Source organism: Hippopotamus amphibius, chromosome 7 (assembly GCF_030028045.1).
Source record: "Hippopotamus amphibius kiboko isolate mHipAmp2 chromosome 7, mHipAmp2.hap2, whole genome shotgun sequence".
Classification (NCBI taxonomy): domain Eukaryota; kingdom Metazoa; phylum Chordata; class Mammalia; order Artiodactyla; family Hippopotamidae; genus Hippopotamus; species Hippopotamus amphibius.
This window is the reverse complement of record NC_080192.1, coordinates 4,071,007-4,085,748: the sequence shown is the minus strand read 5'-3', so window position 1 is coordinate 4,085,748 and position 14,742 is coordinate 4,071,007. Positions and strand designations below refer to the sequence as shown.

General features: G+C 48.8%; 1 long non-coding RNA gene across 1 annotated transcript; it reads left to right on the top strand.

The window, feature by feature from the left end:
* Positions 1–1,533: 1,533 nt before the first annotated feature.
* Positions 1,534–12,034, top strand: LOC130856921 (uncharacterized). Its single transcript, XR_009054724.1, has 4 exons — positions 1,534–1,648; positions 2,004–2,169; positions 2,404–2,472; positions 11,960–12,034. It is a non-coding gene; the product is annotated as an uncharacterized LOC130856921 (long non-coding RNA).
* Positions 12,035–14,742: the final 2,708 nt, after the last annotated feature.

Sequence of the window (14,742 nt, the reverse complement as noted above, 5' to 3'; positions counted from 1 at the left end):
AACTGAATAGACACGCTCCTCGCGGGAAGGTGCTGTCGTGAGGGAGATGTGAGAGCCACAGCCCCAGGCACATGCCAGCCAGCGGCGCCTGGAGCCCTGGGTGGGAGCAGAGGTGAGCGGGCAGTTCATGCTGATGGGGCCCGACGGGGGACTAGGGAAAGCTTCCTGGAGGAGGTGGCTTTTGAGGTGGGTCTCGAAGAATGAAGAAGAGCTTGCAGAGGCTCGGGAAGCCAGGGGCAACCCCGCAGAGGCGTGGCGCGCAGGGCGCTGGCTCTTCTTGGAGTCTTGGCGGGCAAGGAGGACGCTTCCCATCAGATCCTAAGGTCTCTGAAGGCAAACCACCCTAACTCTCCTTAAACCCCAGGGACTGGGGGCAGCAGTGCCCGGCCATCAGGGTCAGTCAGGGATGCAGACTCGCAAACCTGGCAGCCCCTGGTCAGGAGGCTGTATTTGGGCTACGTAGGGCCTGTCCCACACCAATGGTCAGCCTCAGCGCGGGCAGGTCCTGGGGGCTTCGGGGGGGTAGGCAGGCTTTGGGAAGATTGCTGTGTCCCAGAGGAAGGGGGCTTGGGGGTGCTGGCTGAAAGCCGTGCCCGAATTTCCTCCTGAGCTCTCTGGCTCTGGCTCTGAGGCACACGAGGAAGGGAGGGGGCTGCAGACAGGGGAGTCCCGGAGTGGGGACAGCAGTAGCCCATGGGGGCCGCTGGGCACCCTGTATTCGTGGCAGCCGCACTCAGCTTTCAGAGCAACCAAGGGCTGGGGACCAAATACTGGAACAGTGTCCACCCGCTCTCCCTGCTCAGTGCAGTGGGGGATTGGCAGGAGGAAGAGGGGAGAGGGGGCGGCCCCCGCCCATGGCCCCTGCACATTCAGAGCACTTTCACCCCGAGAAGAAGCACAGGCGCTCCATTTCCCTGTTTTGTAGATAGAGCAGCTGAGTCTCAGAGAGGTTAACCGACATTCCAGAAGCTACCCTGCAGGGAAGCAGCCCAGTAGGCCCAGAACCAAGCTCCTCCAATGCCCTGGGTTCCTCTCCCAGGTGCTCCCAGCTTAGCTCGTGTACAGTCCTGCAGACTTCCTCCGTACGAGGCAGAAAAGTCTGCAGCACCTCTGTGCTGGGCACTGGGCGAGGCCAAGGGATGGGGCCCTGGAGTCCCGGCTCTGACAAGTATGAGCTTCGACTCGAGCTGGAGCCTCCGGGCCCATCTGTAACATGGTGCTGCCAGCCTGTGGGGTCTAAGCAGGCCGACGTCTGGAGAGCACTCCACACCAGGAGGTGGAGGAAACAGGCACCCAGGGTGGGTATGCAAAGTTCCATGCAAACGTGGCAGGGGTGGGGTAGGACCTGGCACAGGTGGCGTTTTAGATTCAATATTTCCACCACATCCTGTTCACATCAGCTACAGATTCTAATCTGTTTTCTAATTTCACGCAGTGGTGTGGGGAGCCCTATAATGTGAGGCATGGCCGTGTTGGATGTCTACCCCTGGGCGAAGCCAAGGCATAGAAGGAAAGGCTGGACCTTCCACCAGTGCTTGCTCTGTGGGTCGTGATTTAGTGAGTGGCCAAACCTCAGAGGTGACAGAGAACCAGACTCAGAAGGACTGGGATGGGGCCCAAGAAGGCGTGATTTCAGCCAACCCTGAAGGTGATGGATTCTGAAGCAGGTGGTCTGCAGGTGGCCCTCCAGGCCTTGGTCCAGGGCTGGTCCTGGGCCCTGGTGGTGGCTGGGTTGGCTGAGAGCTGCCAGGCCCTGGGAGCACAGGGCGGATGGGACTGGGCTTGCCCTGGGTTTGGGTGTGGAGACCACATGAGGGAGCAAAGCATTTGCGGTCATGTCATTATCAAGAATAAAGTCCCCTTTCATTGGCTCCCTCCAAGGCCCTTTGTTGAACCTGTCCATGGTGATTCCCGGAGCTGTAGATGCTTCAGAATCATCAAATAACAGGGTTCAAGGGACCTCCCTGGTGGTCCAGTGGTTAAGAATCTGCCTTCCAATGCAGGGGACACGGGTTCAATCCCTGGTCGGGGAACTAAGGTCCGACACACTGCAGAGCAACTAAGCCCTTGCTCTGCAACTACTGAGCCCACGTGCCACAACTAGAGAGAAGCCCACATGCCTCAGTGGACGACCCTGCAGGCTGCAACTAAGACCCAACACAGCCAAAAGTAAGTAAATAAATAAATATTTTTTAAAAATAGGGTTCAAAATCAAACCTCACTCCTTCCTCCTGTCCCAGAAAGGCCTGTCTAGCCTAGATCCAATCGTGGGTGGAAATGGGTCTGTCTTGACCCTCTCCTTTCAATGAAGCACTTTTACTTCAGCTACTGTTTTTAGATTCGATATTTCCATTGTGCTGTTCGTATCAGTTACAGATTCCAATCTGTGTTCTCATTTTTCAGAGCAAAAACGTCCCTGGATTCAGAGGCTCGTTCAAGCACCGCTTTGGGGCCTGAGAAAGGCCCCGATGGGTGAGTGATTGAGGGGGCACAGGGCTGAACCGAGGAAGCACCACAAAGCTCTCCTCAGGGGTCCCCACATTCCACCCTGTGTCCCTACCACTCCCAACAGATTCTTTCCGCGGGGAATCAGCTCTCACACAACATGAACGGGCTCGTTTTATATCAGAAGGCTGAATTTTAACTGACAAATTGGACAGTTCCCTAAGGCAAGGGTTACTAAGCTTTGTCATTCTCACTAAAAATGTGATTTATAATATATTCCTATTTGCTAGACACTCCTGTTCCCAGGAATGAAGGCCTAGTGCAAAAACAGGAGGTCTACTTAGTATCTTGACCCCACATAAAAACATACTCCACCAGGGTCTCAGCGAGCACATACACAGATGTGCATATATCAAGATTCCACAGCGCCAAGTGAGCTTAAGTTCATTACGGTTTCATGATGGTTTAAGCAGTCAAACACTTAAAATTCAGGACTGAGCAGGACAGAGCTCACAATTTGCTTTCGAATTTTACATACTGAAGAAAAGATCTAAAGGTCTAGTGAAAGAAATTTTCTTTCCTTTGCTTCCAGTTTATAAAGATAAAAAACAGTATTTGTTGTTCCTTAAACACTCTGATATTAACGAGTACAGATAAGTCAGATATCAGAGATCAGTCCCCACCTTCAGCCAAGCTACCTCAGGGATTCTCTGTAAAAACTCCACGCACCAAAGCAGTGTAAACCATCTGGCTTCTTAAAAGTCGGAGTTAAGGTTGCACACTCATTTGGCCCAAGATAACCAGAAGTGAGCTAAGTGGGCACAAATGGATTTGGTCTCTGTATCTGATTGCTTAGCAGAAATCATCCAGCCAATTTTTCAACAATGTCTCCATATCATGAAACTTCCTAAAAAACGTCAAGGGGGTAACCTGAGCTTGTGAAAAATGATCCCAAATGTCAATAGGACAAAGCTTCCCTTCCAAGATGTAATTAGGGGAGCTCAGAGCGCCTTTCATATTTTACTTGACAAGCATCTTTTGCCTTTGTTCTGCCTGCTCTGGAGGGCTTCAGCAGGGCTTTGCCATTTCTTTGTTAAGAGGAATGGTTTAAAAAGACATTTATATAATAGTAATCGTTTAAAGTTGAATGCATTGATAGGAATGTTCATTTTACCAATATTCTTGTGTGTGAATACTACTTTTTCCAGGCAATCTTTTATTTAATTGTAGGCATGTTTGAGTTTGTAAGTTCTTTGTTGCAAACGTTGACTAAGGACATACTGACCATATGAGCAAAGGATTGTTAAGAGGGGTGATGTAATCTTTAGGCTCCATCGAGAGACGTCCACTGTGTAGACCAGACCCCAAGATGCCCAGGCTGGTCGGAGCTGGTCTGGAGTTCTGTACCACATCGCGGTATAAAGAGTGTCCCTTGAAAGGACTGGGATGTTGAGACGTCTTGGAACTCGGAAGCGGGGTTCCACAGCCTCTGCACTAAAGCATCTCGCGCTGGATAATTCTTTGTGTGTGGTGGGGCAGGGGTGGGGTCCCGCGCACGCGGGAGGTTACAGCATCTTGGCCTCTGACCACTAGATGTCAGTAGCAGCCTCCCTCCTCCAGGTGTTCGGACCTAGAGGTCTCCGGACCCTGCCAAGTGCCGCCCGAGGGGCTGTCGTCTGTGGTTGAGAACCACTGCTCTAAAGAATGAAGGAAGTTGGGCATATTTAGCCCAAAATGACAATGTTTACAGGGAACACGAAAGCTGTTTGCAGGCATCACATAAAAAACAAAAGACTTGGAATTGCTTCAGAAGGCCGTATCAGAACAAATGGGGTAAAATTACAGGGGCCAATTTTGACTAAGGAACAGGGAGAACCTTCTAGAAGAACTGCTCAGCTCCCATTCCCGCAGTGCTTCTGTTCAGCTGGGGCTAGGACCCTGACTCAAGATCCAGGGCTCTTTCCTGGAGCACCTACGGCGGGCAGAGCGCCGTGCCCATAGCCGGGCACCCATGATCGGAGATGGTCTTCTGTCTGGGGCAGCAGAAGAAGCTCCAAAGGTGGGCCCCGTGCCCTGAGGAGCCTGCGCTTCCTCCAAGCTCACTCCAGTTCCACAAGGAGGGCGGGCGGGACGGCGGAGGCAGGGGCTGTGCGCGGCGGGGCTGGGGGCTGGCGGAGGATGGGAGCTGCAGAACGCTGGGGAGGAGGAAGAAGGAAGAGCCTTCCCAACACGCAGTGTTGCTGGCTTGAGGTCTCCCAGCGGATGTCTGAGCCAGGAGTCCTCACGCACTGCTCCTTCCAGGCATCCTCCAAGAGCGGAGCCAGGCGAGCTCCCGAAGGGAAGCAGCTGGCCCAGATTCCTCCGCCCCGGCCCCCGCCTTTCTGTCCTGAGCTCTTGGAAGCACCTGGGCCGGGCGGCGCCGGCCTCCCCTGCAGGGCGCACTTCCCCGAATATCCACGAGGTGTCACCCTGGGGTCTTAAATGCCGGCTTCCTGCTGCCCCAGACACAGCAGCTCTTTTCAGACGTTTACATTTTTCTCCTCTCTGCCTCCAGCATAAACATTCCAAAATTCTCCATGGCGGACATTTTTGCTTTTCTACTAAATGGCCTTCCCTCATTTCTCCCTGCCTCTGCCTCCTTGACAAACTTCCTCCCCCTTTTGCAGACCCTCTGGTTGGCAGTGTCCCACCATGGTGCACCCCACGCGATGGTGTGGCTCCTGGGGTGAAAGCAGCATAGAAAGTCCCCATGGAAACGACTCTGTGAGTGCCTGAGAGAGCAGGAGAGCCAGCCTGGCCTCGCAAGCCTCCTGGGCATCCCCCCAGTGACCAGCCACCTCCCCGGGAATGAGTGTGTCGAGCTCCACACCCTCCCTCACATGTTGCTTTCCTTCTGGGACCTCTCGTGGTCTGCCCTGTAAACGCCTGCCTCTTGGGTCTGTTTCACCTTCTAGAGTGTGAGCTCAGAACAGCTTCCACCTTTCTTTCTTTCCTTTTTTTTTTTTTTTTTTTTTGGCCGCACTGTGCAGCTTATAGGATTTAGTTCCTCAAAAAGGGATCGAAACTGGGCCTTTGGCAGTCCCTCTTCCACCTTTCTATACCCCACATCACGAAGCAAAGCATATGGTAAAATGTGGGGTATTTGGGGTTGATGGCACTGAAGGAAAAGAAAACATTTTAAACATAGAAAACTGACACAAGAAAACACATTCAAAACTAAAACGAGGACTTCCCAGGTGGTGCAGTGGATAAGAATCCACCTACCAATGCAGGGGACACAGGTTCAGTCCTTGCTCCAGGAAGATCCCACGTGCCGCGGAACAACTAAGCCCATGTGCCACAACTACTGAGCCTGAGTGCTGCAACTACTGAAGCCCACGCACCTAGAGCCTGTGCTCTGCAACAAGAGAAGCCACCACAATGAGAAGCCCACACACCACAACTAGAGAAAGCCCTCATGCAGCAATGAAGACCCAATGCAGCCAAAAAAAAAAAAAAAAAAAGATTCTAATCATAAAGGTGAGGGACACAGGGAGATGTGTCTCCACATAGAGGATAAATTTGGGGTGGCAAGGAGCTGGCTTGGAAAGCTCTGGTGGGGGAGGCAGGGTGCCGAAGAGATGGGGAGTCCCAGGCACGGGGAAAGGCATGTGCTATGCTTGGAGGCAGAAAAGAGGGATGCCTGTACGGAGGACACAGAATCTTCTGGCTGCCGAGGGGTAGCCAGGAGTTCCTGTAAGTTCTGAGAGCTGCTCCAAACCCCTTCCCACCCTGGGTCTCACTTCCCATTCCAGATCATGTACAAACATCTCCTCTCCCAGAAGCCTAGGTTAAAAAATGGCCAAACCATCAATTACTTAACCTTCTCCTCTGGACGGTACTGCATGTGGTAGTGGGGTTTGTGTGTGGTGATAAAAAAAACAGAAACAAAGCTGGGAACCACTGAGGAAGGCAGAGGGGTCAATCTGTGGATGAGTGTCAGGCCTGGGGTGCGTTCAGCCCAGGACTTAAGTAGTGTGACCATCCTAAGAGGGCAGATGATGCGGCTCCGTGCACTGGGGAGAACATGGGGACATTTTTAGATGCTGAGGTGAACCAGTGAAAGGTTTGCTAACAAGAGCTCGTATTTATTGAGCACTTATTATGTGCAGACACTAAGAGCTTCCCACGCCCTTGAACTGAATGCTCACAGTTGCCGAGTGAGGCAGGCCTGTCACCACTGGCCATCCCCACCTTTCAGCTGTGGAAACTGTCACGTGGGGCTTACGTTACATGCTGGCACACAGCTGGGGGTGCTACGGGCAGGGGTTTGGGCACAGGCCGATTGATGCCAGAACTCCCCTCTCAACTGACATCAACCAGCCTCCACTATGAAGGTTCTGAGTGTTGTGAATAAAATAGCATTTCAGGGAGAGTCTTCTCCTTGGACCCAGACCGAAGGGGCCCATGTTGGCAATAGATTGGTACACATTGAGAAGCCTGGAACAGTAGTTTGCTGACTTACTTGAGACTATAACATTATCACTCTATATGGGAAAAGAATCTAAAAAAGAGTGGATAAAGGTATATGTGTAACTGATTCACTTTGCTGCACACCTGAAACTAACACAACATTATAAATCAACTATACTCCAATAAAAATTAACTAAAAAAAGCCTGGAAGCATCCAAACAAAATCATCGTTTAAAAAGATATACCATTATAACAATTAAAGACAAAGAATAAATAAAAAAATAAAAACATTGTCACTTGCAAAGTGTCTTCACATACATAACCATGTGTGGTTCTCCCGATGGCCTTGTGCAGAGTGCAAAGCAAATATGAGTGACCCCAGCTTACAGATGAGGAAACAGACTCGGAGGCTAGTTGGATGGCTCATCAGGGGCGGAGCAGGGCTTGACTCTGGCCCAGAGTCTATTCCACCAGCCACTGCGCTGTGGATAAGGCTGCAGCTGGAGTTGTTTTACTGGAAGGGAACTAGCACACAGCAGGTGCCCGCTGTGTGTCTGGTGTGTTAAGAGCTAATTTGAATTAATGGTTACCATATCCCCTGTTAGGGACCCTTTTCCTCGACTGAGGCTGAGAGAAGTGACAGGTCCACCACGAGGTGGGCAGAACCAGGCCCAGAACCCACGTCTGTCTGACTACAACGTTGTGCTCGTTCTACCTGTCTGCGGGCTTCTTCCGCCCGTTCCCTCCTGTGCACCCCCGCCCACCATGACTTCAGCCTGTTTCTCACCCCTCACTTTGTGGACCAGTGCTGTCAACTCACGGGTAGGATTTTAGCTCTGAAAACTGGAAGAAGGGGCTTAGCTTAAAACTGTGATGGACAAAATCATTCCCGAGAATCTGTAATAGACTAGACAGTGGGGGCAAAACCAGCAAAGAAGGAGAGGAAACGAATGACATAAAAATTGGGGGATTGGGAAGACAATGATAGGGTGGGTAAGAAAGGGAAGGGTTTGGTGCAAAGAAAATAAGTTCTGTTTGAGAAACGTTTAGTCGCAAGTGGTGGTGAAACCTCGTTCACGTGGTAGGTAGAGGGCAAGACATGAAAGGACTGAGGGTGAGTGGCGGGGCAGAGAAGCACCTCCTGAGTCACGGAGTCATTGGGAGGACGGAGGCCCCTGGAGAGGAGGGGCAGTCATTGAGCAAAGAAAGCAGACGGAAGGGGCTGCCAGCTCTGCCTCCCTGCCCACCACACCGCCTCCCGCCCGGTGACCTTCACCTCCGCTGCCCTCCGGCCGCCCACACCCTGGGCCCTGTCATTGCTCCAGGAGCCCACTGCCTGACCACAGCTTCCGACGCTGCCCATCCTCTCACGCCTCCGTCCCACCACACCCCCCACTGACCTCATCCTGATCTCCACTCCCCAGACTTTCCCATGTGGACCAGCGCCTCCCAGCTCCCGGGCTCCAGACCTCCAGACCACACAGGGCATCGTCACAACCATTCTCTTGCCAGTACCCTCAACGGCTTTGCCCCCTTGTCCTTCCGCCCCACTCATCCGGCCAAACTTGAGTGAGGGATTTGCACCAGCACCTGTCTCCTCCGTCCTGACGGAGGAAATCCCACACCAAGGATGTTTGGTGCCCACGAAGCCATGGTACCCGCAGTCAGCTGCCGACTCCACACAGCTCCACCTCCTCCTCTTCTTGGCATCTATTCCAAACCTCCAACATCTTCCCCCAGCAGATGGCTCTGCCTTCTGGTTCACAAAGGAAAGCGAGGAGCCAGGCATGGACGCCATCCGCTCAGGGTTCCCCTACCTGTGCGTGCCTTTTTCTACCTGTACGCACCGCGCTAAGTGCTCCGTTACTGCATTACCTGGTTTATCCTCACAACCACCTCCCTTTACTTTCATTTCACAGATGGGGAACCAGCAGCTCAGTTAGGTGGTGAAAGGAGGCTGTGTTTTCAAATGTGTTTTTTGTTTGTTTTGTTTTCATTTGGGTTTTTCTTTGGCCGTGCCGCACAGCTTGTGGGATCTTAGTTCCCCGATCAGGGATCAAACCTAGACTCACGGCAGTGAAAGTGCTGAGTCCTAACCACTGGACCGCCAGGGAAGCCCTCAAACGTGTGCTCTTACTCCAGAGAGCCAGGCGCTGTGCCAGGCGCTGTGCCGGCTGCTAAGGTATAACGGGAAACAAGACGGGCGAGGTTCCTGCCCCCATGAAGCTCACGTTTCAGAAGGACAGATAGACAATACATAAGTAGGTGAATGATTGCCTTAAATAATTGCAGACTGTCAGCGCCAGCCAACAAAGACGCAAAGTCCAGTGGCCGAGAGCGCAGAGCAGGCTGGCTAAGATGAGCTGGAAAGCGGGCGCCTGGGGAGGCCAGGTATGCCGCTGGCCTCCCGTCCTCACTCACTGGTCGCACAAGAGACACCTCCACCTGTTCAAGGGTGCTGCACCCCGGATACCGTCGTTAGCAAAACAGTGTCACCTGCACCAGGAGCAGCTGTGTTCTCTGGAGGTGCTGAACTCAGTGGGCTGAATGACTGAGGTCCACAGGTAGGAAGGTGGTGGGGGGATTTCTGGGATCAGTCCATCATCTGGGAAAGAAATGGGTCCTTAGAGGCTTGGTCTCTAGCCTTGGGTGGTGCCTCAGCTGCCTTCCTCCACGGTAAGGAGAAGGATGGCACTGACCACGACAGAGGCAGGTAGTTCAAGTCCGTCCAACAAACAGCTGTGGAGCAGCTTGTCCCAGGGTGGGTTCCCTGGGGAGTGGGGGGTGGAGATCTCAGTGTGGGACGCTCATTGGGAAGTACTCTCAGGACCGACACCTGTGTGCAGTGGAGGAAGCAGGACTGGGGGAGGGAAGACTGGACACCTGACAGAGGCAGTGGGTACATCAGCTTTGGTGAGCGGCTGCCCGTGCTGCTGGGCCCACGCAGAGCCTCAGTCCCTGCCACTACGGCTAATCAACTCATGAGAATATTGTATTAGTGCCAGGGCGGCTGGTGACGAAGGCTGTGGCTAAGGTCATCCTGTCTCCTCAGATGTTTGATGCCTCTTTCGCATTGGATACTCTCTGGTCGGCATCAACTGGGAACGCACACATCTTTGTTCTTGGTGCCTGTTCTCCTAGGTTCATACACATCTGCTTCCCCAGTTCTTCTTGTTCCCAAGTTTTAATATTCCTTCTTTCATGGCTCTGACCAAGCAGCCAAGCTATTTGCTGCTGCTCCTTGGTCTAACCTTGGGCCAGTTCTCTTTCCACGTAGAATCATTGACCAGGCCCACTTTACGTAAACTCTGTCCCTTAAGATTTCAACTCACTGCTGTCTTTCGAAGCCATCTCTGAATGGGGCTGCACTACAGCCACGTTCCACTTTTGGCTGGTACCCACGCTCCCAGGGTGGGTGGTAAACAGAGTGACAGTCCCCAAAGATGGCCCCATCTTGATCCCTGGAACCTGTGAATAAGCTAAATTACATGGCAAGAGGGAATTAAGTTTGCAGATGGAAGGTTGCTAATCATTTGGCCTCGAGATGGGAGACTACCCTGAATTATCTGAGTGGGTGTAGTGGAATCACAAAGGTTCTTAGAAGCGAAAGAGGGAGGCAGGAGAGTTATCGCGCCAGTCAGAAAAGGAGATGTGATGATGCAAGCAAGAACCAGAGGGACGGCAGTGGGTGACGGGCTGGCCCTGCAGCCCTGTGGCTGGCTTTGTCGATGGAGGAAGGGGCCGTAAAGCTGTGGAACGTGGGCGCCTCTGGAAAGGAAAAGACCAGGAAAAATATACTCCTCCAGGGTCTCCGGAAGGATTGCAGGCCTGTCCCTGTCAATACCTCAATCTTAGCCCTGTGAGATCTAGTTCAGTCTTTTGAACTCCAGGACAGCAAGATACTAAATTTGTGTTGTTTCAAGCCACTAAGTTTGTGATGATTTGCTACAGTGGCCATCAGAAATCCCATCTGTGCACAAAGCAGGCTCTTTTCCCTTCTCCGTCAGATCATAAAAGACTCCCATCGTGCAGCCAGAGATGGTGGGAGCTTAGGGACACGTGCCAGGGCCACAGTGGGGGAGGACAGGAGCTTGGGCCACTTGCTTGTGCAACTGCCTTTCGCCTTCTGGCACTGCTAGTCCTCAACCCCAGATGTGCGGCTTATCCCAGGACAAGTGGCTCTTGCCCCCTTGGGGGATCTGATAGAATCCAGCTCTTGGTGGACAGCTCTGGCCACTTGGTCACTTGACATTACAGTCAGGTGCTCTGTGTCTTCTAGGGCCTAGTACCATGCCAGGAGCTTCTTTTTTTTTTTTTAAATATTTGGCTGCTCTGGGTCTTAGTTGCAGCACGTGGGACCTTTGTTGCCGTGTGTGAGATCTCCGTTGTGGCGTGTGGGATCTTTAGTTGCTGCATGCAGGATCTAGTTCCCTGACCAGGGGTCAAACCCTGGCCCCCTGCATTGGGAGTGTTGAGTCTCAACCGCTGGACCAGCAGGGAAGTCCCGCCAAGAGCTTTCTCGATGTAACAGTCTGATGAGTTTTGGTAAATTTATTTGGTTGCGTCATCATTACAATATTCCAGTCTTAGAATACTTCCATCATCCCCCCAGGTTTCCCTTGTGTCCATTTGTGGTCTGTCCGTGTTCCTATCCCCAACCCCAGGCAAATACACATCTCCTTTCTGCCTCTATAGTGTTTACCTCTTCCAGACATTTCATGTTAATGTAACCATACTACATGTAGTCTCTCTGGTCTGATTTCTTTCACTTATCGTAATGTGTTTGAGGTTCACCCGTGTGGTACGTATCTCTCCCATCTGACCGGCTGACACTCACACTCTGCTTGCCTTGTGGGTGCTGGGGGTGGTGACATTACAGCTCCTCATACCTGGTCCCTGTCTTGCTTCACAAACTCTCGCGCTGTGCACGCACAGTTTAATATTTAGTCCGAAACCCAAGCAGATGCCTATCTGGTTTCTGGAGTTCGTTCTCTGCAGGGCACCCACCTCCGTGAATTCCAGCCACTTTGGTCTGTAACCTGTGATCTCTGTCTTAATACAGTGAGACGACCTTGCTGTCCTGAGCCCCTGCTTTCTGCTCTGCGATGTGGAAAGCGAGTCCTTGCAGAAAGGCTGGGAGACCACAAAGACCACCTCAGGTATTTCGGTTCTCTCAGGGATCCCAGTGCTATGTTGCCTGTTGTTCAAGGTCTAAAAAGGTCTTTTCCATATATTTTGTCCAGTTTTCTAGTTCTTTACAGCATGAAGGCAAGTCTACTACTAGTTATCCATTACAGCCTGCCATGATCTTCTTGTTGTTGAATTTTTACTAGCTATTATTATATAAAATCAAATTCACCTTTTTAACCAGTTTGAACAATTCTGGGAATTGTACGTAACTGGTAGCCACCACCACAATCACAAGAGAGAACAGTTCCCTTACCCTAAAAGGTTTCCTCATGCCCCTTCACACCCTTGCCCCCCGAATCCCCGCCATGTGCAACTTCTTTCTGCCACTCTCGAAAAGGTCTGCCTTTTCTATACTTTTGAAGTTATACAGTATGTAGTCTTTTGTGTTTGATATCTTTCATGTAATAGGAAGTGTGTGAGATTACCCACATTACTGGATGTGTTACTCTTTTGTTCCTTTTTAATGCTGAATAGTATTCCATTGTGTGGATGTACCACAATTTGTTTATCCATTCACTGTTTGATAGACATTAGGGTTACTTCCAGTTTGGGGCTATTACGAATAGTGTTACTAAGAGCATTTTTATAAATGTCTTCGTGTAGAAAGGTATGTATATATACTTTGTGTATATGGAAATGTTGGGATGTATTTCAAGTGTATGTTCAACTTTTAAAGATATTGCCCTACTGTTTTGCAAAATAGCCATACAATTTTTAGTCCCACCAGTTCCTCTATATCAATAACACTCTTCCTAACTTTAGCCTTTCTAATGGATGCATAATGGTATCTCATTGATTTCTCCTTTGAATTACCTCGGTGCTTTTGTCAAAAACGAATTGACCACGTAAGTGTGGGTTTATTTCTGGATTCTCTATTCCGTTGATCTGTGTTTCAATGATACACTGTCTTGATGACTGTAGCTTTACAGTAAGTCTTGAAATCAAATAGTTTAAATCCTTCAACTTTGTTCTTATTTTTCAAAATTGTTTTGGGTATTCTGTGTCCTTTGTCTTTTCATACAAACTTTTAAATGTCAATGTCTTTTTACAAAGACTTAACATTTTAATTGGAATTGCATTGAATCTATAGATCAATTTGAGGAGGACTGACATCTTTTTTTAAATTTCCTTTTGTAATGTTTTGTAGTTTTCATTCTAAAGGACTTGTGCATCTTTCATTTAAATTTATCCCTAAGTATTTCTGATGTTATCGTAAGTGAAGTTGTTTATTAAATTGAACTTGTAATTGTTCATCACTAGCACATAGAAATACAATCAATTTTCATATATAATCCTACTATATTCACTTATTAGTTTTGGGAGAATTTTCATAATTTGTTAGGGTTCTGTACATGCATGGTTAAATGGTCTGCAAAAAGGACATTTTCACTTCTTTCCTAATTTGTGTATCTTCCATTTCTTTTTCATGTCTGGCTAGGACTTTCAGTAAAATGTTAAATAGACATAGTAAGAGCAGACATCCTTGCCTTGTTCCTGATCTTATGTAGAAAGCACTGAGTCTTTCACCATTGAATATGATGTTGGGTGTAAGTTTTTGTAGATGCTCTTAAGTAGATTTTGAAAATTCCCTACTGTTTTTACCTTTCTGGGAGTTTTTGCCAAGAAAACCTATTGAATTTTTTTTAAGCTCTTTATTGGCATATAATTGCTAAGCCTATTGAATTTTATCAAATGTTTTTACCTGCATCTATTGAAATGATAATATGCCTTTCTCTTTTATTCTATTAATATGATGAACCATATTGAGTTTGAGGTGTTAACCTAAGTTTACATTCCCAGAATATGGCCCCACTTGGTTCTGATGTATTGTGATTTTAATATATGGTTTGATTTGTGAATATTTTGTTAAGAATTTTTGTGTCTATGGTCATGAGGGATATTAGTCTGTAGTTCTTTTTTTTATTCGTGTGAGGTCTTTGTTTGGTTTCGGAATCAGGGTAATACTAGCTAGCCTCATAAAATAAGTTGAGAAGTGTTACCTCTTTTTTTCTCAAAGAGTCTCTGTAGAATTGATATTCTTTCTTAAATGCATGACAGTATTTACCATGGAAGCCATGTCACTCTGGAGTTTGCTTCATGGGAAGGTTTTTATTTATAAATTCAATTTATTTAATTGATATCAGGCTGGTCAAATTTTATACTTTTTCTTGTATGAGTTTTGGTAATTTGTGTCTTTCAAGGAATTTGTCCACTTCACGTAGATCGTCCTGCTTATCTCCGTGAAGTTGTTCATAACATGCCCTTATTATTCTTTTAATGTTTATAGAATTTGCAATAATGTCTTCCCTTTTATTCCTGATATTGGAAATTTGTGTCTTCCTCTTTTTTTAATTAGTCCAACTAGAAGCTTCTCAATTTTATTACCCTTTTCAAAGAACTAGCTTTTGCTTTCATTGATATTCCACATTATTTTTTCTATTATTTCATTGATTTTTCCCCCATTTTTATTATTTCCTTCCCTATGCTTGCTTTGTGTCTTACTCTCATTTTTCTAGTATCTTAAGGTGAAAGCTTAGATAATGTGTTTGAGTTCTTTCTTCTTTTCCAATCTATGCATTTAAAACTACATTTCTTTCTAAACATTGCTTTAACCTTATCCCATCAATTTTGTTTTGTTTTGTTTTTAGACATTTA